Source organism: Capsicum annuum, unplaced genomic scaffold (genome assembly GCF_002878395.1).
Source record: "Capsicum annuum cultivar UCD-10X-F1 unplaced genomic scaffold, UCD10Xv1.1 ctg4648, whole genome shotgun sequence".
Lineage (NCBI taxonomy): Eukaryota > Viridiplantae > Streptophyta > Magnoliopsida > Solanales > Solanaceae > Capsicum > Capsicum annuum.
The window spans coordinates 1-6,820 of NW_025854053.1; the positions used below are offsets into that span (position 1 = coordinate 1).

The 6,820-nt window shown below is 25.2% G+C and overlaps 1 pseudogene; it reads left to right on the plus strand.

The window, feature by feature from the left end:
• The first annotated feature begins 3,680 nt into the window (after positions 1–3,680).
• On the plus strand, positions 3,681–4,550 carry LOC107851997 (annotated as a pseudogene).
• The last annotated feature ends 2,270 nt before the right edge of the window (positions 4,551–6,820 follow it).

The window sequence follows — 6,820 nt, forward strand, 5'->3', positions numbered from 1 at the left end:
ATTTCATTTTTTCCTATAGAAAGAAAGTGAGGAAGTAGCTTGTATGGATACAATCTATTTTAAAAGCATAATGCACAATGCATAAACATATTTTTTAACTTAGCCTCATATTACATCTACAATCCTTAATTTTGTATAAAGTTGAACAAATAAATATATATATCCTATATGGCATCCTATGTGGTTAATTCTTGTCCTACATGACATCATACGTGTATTATACCATATAAGACGTGTGTATCTACTTGTTCAACTCTATACTAGTTTAAGTGTCTACTTGTGCACACCCAAAGTTGGAGATTATAAATATGATTTGAGATCAAGCTAAAGGCAGGTTTATGTAGTATCCCAAAGCATAAATAAACATACTTCAAGTTTATCACAAATAGTTTAAGTCTTCGCTACTATTTTGCCTATTAAAAATAAATTAAAAATTATTAACAAAAAATATTATTGTATTTTGATCAACATTCTATTGGTACTCACTAAAATTTTAGCATTAATAAAATATTGTATGTAAAGTTACCTAACTCACAAATATTTTCAAGTATCGTTGGTATCTATTATGAAAACATTTATTTCTTACTGTTCAAAAGCACTAAGGATCTAAAATTTAATTTGCTCTTCAATAGCGCATAATGACATAAATTTATTACAGTTTAAAATAGAATTTTATTTGTTAAATTGAATTGAATTATACATCAAAAATATAGTTTATTCAAGAAAGTCAAAAATCATATCGTATATTTAATAAATTTCCTACAGTGTTCCTAACTCCTTTGTTTTCTTTGGAAGATCTATTAAGAACAGGGTTCTAGTATTCTTTATTATTCTTTGCACATGAATGGTTAATTGTACAATATTATCAATTATTAAAATAATGTTAAGTTTTAATTAATACAACATATCAATATATAATTTTACAGAATAGGCTTGAGAATGGTAGAATGTACATAAACCTTAACTCCATTCTCAGAGGTAGAAAAACTATTTGTGCCAGAATTTTAAGTATTAATTGGTATCTTAAAATTAAAATAAAAATTAAAAAATAAGAAAAATAATTTACTATGGTTAATTAAATTTTGATTTGATCAATTTAAAAATATAAAGATATTTTTTCTTGGTTTTCCACTCAGTGTATGGTACTCGCATTGAAGCCTCAACTAATTTGGATCGTGTACTACAGGGGGATGACGCTCCAAATAGAATTTTCTTCATTCCTAAAACTCAAATCTGAGACCTTTGATTAAGGATGGAGCAATCCTAACTTTGCACTACTATCCACTTGATAATCTAAATATATTCTATTATCAATATAGATTAATTGGACTCAAGAATACTTTATTCCTTTTATCAAATTTGATTCGGCAACTCAAAATTAAATCAAACTTACATTAATATTCAACTATTTAAATTATGTTCTAATGCTTAAAATGAAACAAATGACAAATTTGATTCTCTATTTGGATAAAAAAGACGATTTTTAAACCCATTTGGCCATAATATGTTGGAAATGAGTATTTGAAGTTGAAAAATATAAAAACATGAAATAAATTCAAGAAAATTTAAAGTTTTATGAAGATTGAGTTATTTTATGAAACTAAATAATTTATTTTTAAAAAATAAATAAATTAAAAAGTACGAAAAGTGAATTAAAAAAATAGTGAAACACCTCTTGAGGTGTTTAGAGGTGTCTTTCAAAAATAGTAAAAAAATATTTCAAAATATTTATGGCAAAAAATAATCCTGAAATAAAGTGAAAATGTATTCCGAAAAACTGTGACTAATATTTATGGTCAAACCCAACTTAGTTTACTTTAAATTTCAAGCATTTCATATGATCATTTATTTTTGTTGATATTTTTATGCTCTATTAAATATTAAAAATAATAATTCAATAAATTAATTTTATTTATTATTTTTATTTAAATTTAGTATATTTGTTTTAATCACACTAATTTCATTCAATTTTTATTATATTAAAAGAAAAAATAAAATTGGAAAATAATTAATTTATTTAGTTTTAAAAATAATAAATAGTTTGCTCACATTAGTTATGTTATGAATTAAAGCGAAGCATTGCAAAAAGTAATTAGATTAAGTCTCAGATTAATTTAAAAGAAGAAAAAATAAGTGTATGGTATTGAATATTACCTTTTGAAAAAAGCTTCTCTGATAAGGGTGATAATTGATTACTATTTGAAAACAAAAATTGAGTTTACATTTGTACTTGCAGTGTTCATATACTCAATTGATACTCTCTTATACTAGATTGATACATTTTTAGAATGCATGTAGAAACTATATAAATTCGTATAAAATATGTATCTAAATATAATTATAGTTAAAAATTGTGTAGAATGTGTATAGAATGCGATAATTATTATATAAAATATGTATATATATATATATAAACTATATCATTATTATATATAAATATATATCTTTAACAATTGTATTATATTAAAAGTATATGGTATTGTATTTTATTGTATAAATAAGTAAAACTAAACAAAATAAATATTATATTATTTTAATAATATTGATGAATGCAAAATAATCTGAAAAAAGAAAAGCAATTACTCGATTATTTAAAAAAAAAAAAAACTAGTAGAATCTTTTTTTAAAAAAAAAAGGAGCCAAAAAAAAGCAACAACAAAATTTTTTTTTTTTAAAAAAAAGGAGGCAAGAATGTGACCTACAAAAATGAAACCAGTGAATATCTAAACATTGTCCACCAAAAGAAGGCTACAAATTGGGGTATCTATTTCTTGTCTGTTCGGTTGGAATTACTTTCTATCGAGTGGTTATTTACCAGATTTTTAAATTTAGGTGCTAATTTTATAAAATTATTTTAATTTTAGGTGTTATTTTTGTCCGTTCTCCATTTTATTATGTGAAGTGGACGAGGACCAAGGACATTTTTAGTATTTCATATGTATTATCTCTCTCTATATATATCCAGTCATACGGCTATTTGTCCTCCACAAGTTATTATTCTTCATTTCATATTAATTGTTGTTCTTGTCAGAAATAATTGTTTTGTATTAATTATTAATTTTATTTTAAAAAATTATTAATTAAATTTTTTTATTTTATTCTTGTAATTAATCTTTCTGAAAGTGTGTGCTCACACTTATTTATAAAAATTTAATTTTTTTTAAGGTGTGAATTAGTAAAATTATTTTTATTATTTCTATATATGTATATGTAAAGAAAATGATCAACTATTATGATTTTTCTATAATTATTTCTTTATATAAAGAAAATGAACACCATTATGATTTTTCTATAATTATTTTTTTGTATAAAGAAAGTAATCAACTATTATGATTTCTCTATAATTATTTCTCTGTATAATGAAAATGACCAATCATTATGATTTTTCTATAATTATTTTTTTGTACAAAGAAAATGATCAACTACTATGACTTCTCTATAATTATTTATTTGTATAAAGAAAATGAACTACTATTATGATATTTCTATAATTATCTCTTTGCATAAAGAAAATGATCAAGTATTATGATTTTTCTATAATAATTTCTTTATATATCTAACTATTATGATTTTTCTATAATTATTTCTTTGTATAGAAAAAGAAAAAATGTTCAGCTATTATAATTTTCTATAATTATTTCTTTGTATAAAGAAAATGATCAACTACTATGATTTTTCTATAATTATAGTATTTCTTTTGACAAATAAATAGACACCACCCGGCTAAGTTCACTCCCTCTCATCCCAAATAACCTAAAGTTCCTTTCCCTTTTTCTGAACATCCAGCAACTTACTCCAAAAATGGCTCCGATCGCCGTTGGTGACGTCATCCCCGATGGTACCGTGTCTTACTTTGACGAGCAAGATCAGCTTCAGAGCGTGTCCGTACACTCACTTGCTAAGGGCAAAAAGGTAATTATATTCGCCGTTCCTGGACTTGCAGCACGAAGCATGTCCCTGGGTTCATTGACAAGGCTGACATGTTGAAATCGAAGGGCGTTGAAGAAATCCTCTGTGTTAGCGTCAATGATCCTTTTGTCATGAAGGCATGGGCGAAAACCTTCCCTGAGAACAAACATGTGAAGTTCCTTGCTGATGGAGCTGGAAAATATACACATTCTCTTGGTCTGGAGCTGGATCTGTCGGAAAAGGGACTTGGTGTTCGATCAAGAAGATATGCTCTTTTGGTTGATGACCTTAAGGTGAAAGTAGCTAATGTTGAAGCTGGAGGAGAGTTTACTGTCTCTGGTGCTGATGAAATCCTCAAGGCACTGGAGTGTTTTGTATTGAGCTGAGCTTCTGGAATGTATATACCAATAATGTTTTCTTGATACATATCACGTACTAGCTCGCTTCTGCTGCATCGTAGAATGCTTTGTGGAATTTTCATTTGAAATAAGGCAACTCTAATTTGTCCAAAAAGTCGCAATCTTTGTGTGTTTTTGTTTGCTATTTGATTTTGTTAGAATTTATCATTTCTCTGTATTCTCTTTGATTTTCATTTTGGGGTTTTTTTTATATGTTATTTCTAATTTCTTTGGTGGGTGTGATATTTTTTCTGATTGATTTTTCTTCACACATTTATTCACGTATATTTTTTAAGAGAACCAATTTGGTTGATATATTCAATAATAAGAATAAGAATTTGGATCTGCAAATTAATATTCTGTACCCCTAAGGGTGGTCGTTCATCGTCCTAAAGTAAACCCCACGAAACTTTCAAAAAGAGAGATAGCCTTGTGTGTAAGCATACCTCATGTTTTTCAATCGTGATAATTATTATAAGTCATCTACGTATTAAAAAATTAATAATATTTAATAAAAAATAAAATAAATATAAAAATAATAAATTAACTTTTGATGTTTTAAATTAACTTGACGTATTATATGAGGTTCACTTAAATTTTTTTTCGTAAGTATTTTATATAGTAATTTTTCTATTTTTATAATCTATAATCTATATATATAATCTACAATATATTAAAAGTGTAAAGACCTTACAACAGTGATTTGAACTTTTTGCCCTTCATTAAAAGACTCTCCTTCAGACAAAACTGTCTTTTCACTATTTTCTTTAATTTATTATTTAATTACTTTTAATATATTAACTAGGCTCCTAAAATATATGAGACTCTTAAAATATATATAAAAAAATCAATTAATATTTTAATAAGAATTACCATATTTTGAAGGGGGAAGGGGTTTACCATAAGAAAAGCGTACTAAAAACATTTGAATTTAGGAAAATTCAACTTGATGAAGAAGGAGCAACAAAAAGTTGATACTACAAAGAAAAATTTGAATTTGTAATTGTATAAGGAGTGAAATAAATATCATTCTAGCTAATTATGTCAAGATAAAAAGTTGAGACTACAAAGAAAAATTTGAATTTGTAATTGTATAAGAAGTGAAATAAATATCATTCTAACTAATTATGTCAAGATAAAGACGTTAAAATAAAATAAAATAAAAGATTACTTGCTCTCTCTTAACATAAGTTACTAAAATTTTAAGTGAAAAATACTCCTAAAATAGAATAGAAAAATACTTTTAAAATAGAAATCTATTAACAAAATACTTCTATAAATATTGAGAAGCACGTTAAATTAGAGAAGAAACTGGTTTACTTATTGTGAAAATATGACTGACGCTCATCTAACTTGATTCGATTGCATGTCTAGATTGATGGATGCTTAATTTTCTAACCCTCAACGTCATTTTTTTAGTGTCAAATTTTTTGCTCAAACAAGAATTATTTTCATCAAAACCGAAGCTTTGTGATTACTATTGTATTATTTTGTTGTAGTTTTTTCGCTCAAACAAAAATTATTTTCATCAAAACTGAAGTTTTTTTTATCACTATTGTATTATTTTGTTGTAGTTTACAGGTCGTAGATGAATTTACAGGTGGTAGATAAATGTCGGTCGACTTTGAAAATTTATTTTAGTTAAGAATTAGGTTTAATTGTATTATTTTTATATCTCTATTTTGAGATTTTTTTTGTGTAAAGGTAAAGTTTAGTTGTATTATTTTGATATCTCTATTATCGTATTATTTTGTTATAGTTACAGATGGTAGATGAGTGCCGGAAGACTTTGAGGAAATTTTTGTGTAAAGTTTAGATTTAATTATATTGTTTTGATGTCTTTATCATCATATTTTTTTATTGTTTTGTTGCAGTTTACAGGTGGTAGATGAATGTGGATCGGCTTTGAGAATTTTTTTTGGTAAGGTTAGGTTTAATTAAATAAATTCTCCAAAAATGTTGAATTTAATTATTGTATTCATCTTTATTATTTAAACAAATATCTTATTTAGTGTAACGTTTAAACTCAATAAAGTAAGTTACACGCGCAAGGCGCGTACACCTAAATTAGTCATTTCTAATTAGTTGTTGTGAGTTATTTAAGACGTGTTTGTTTCGCTGCTTCAATCGTGAATTTACTATACCACCCTAATTAATTATTATGGTCATCCAAGCATTATGTCACTTAAATTGAAATTGAAGAAAAAGTATTATAAATCACGATAATTAAAAACTTAAATTATTTTAAAAATGCAATTAACTATCAATGCCATAAAAGTTTGGTCAAGGAGAGTAACATATATTATTTGAAAATTACATAAAAAGGATTATAAATTACAATAGTTAACAACTTAAAATATCTACAAAAAATAATTTGTCATATATTTTAAAAAGAATATGTAAAAAATACTATAAATCACAATAATTAACAATTTAAAAAATTTAAAAGACATGAAATATTTAGTTGACTCTCAAAATTATATCAATGCAACTTAAATTGGAATAGAAGAAAA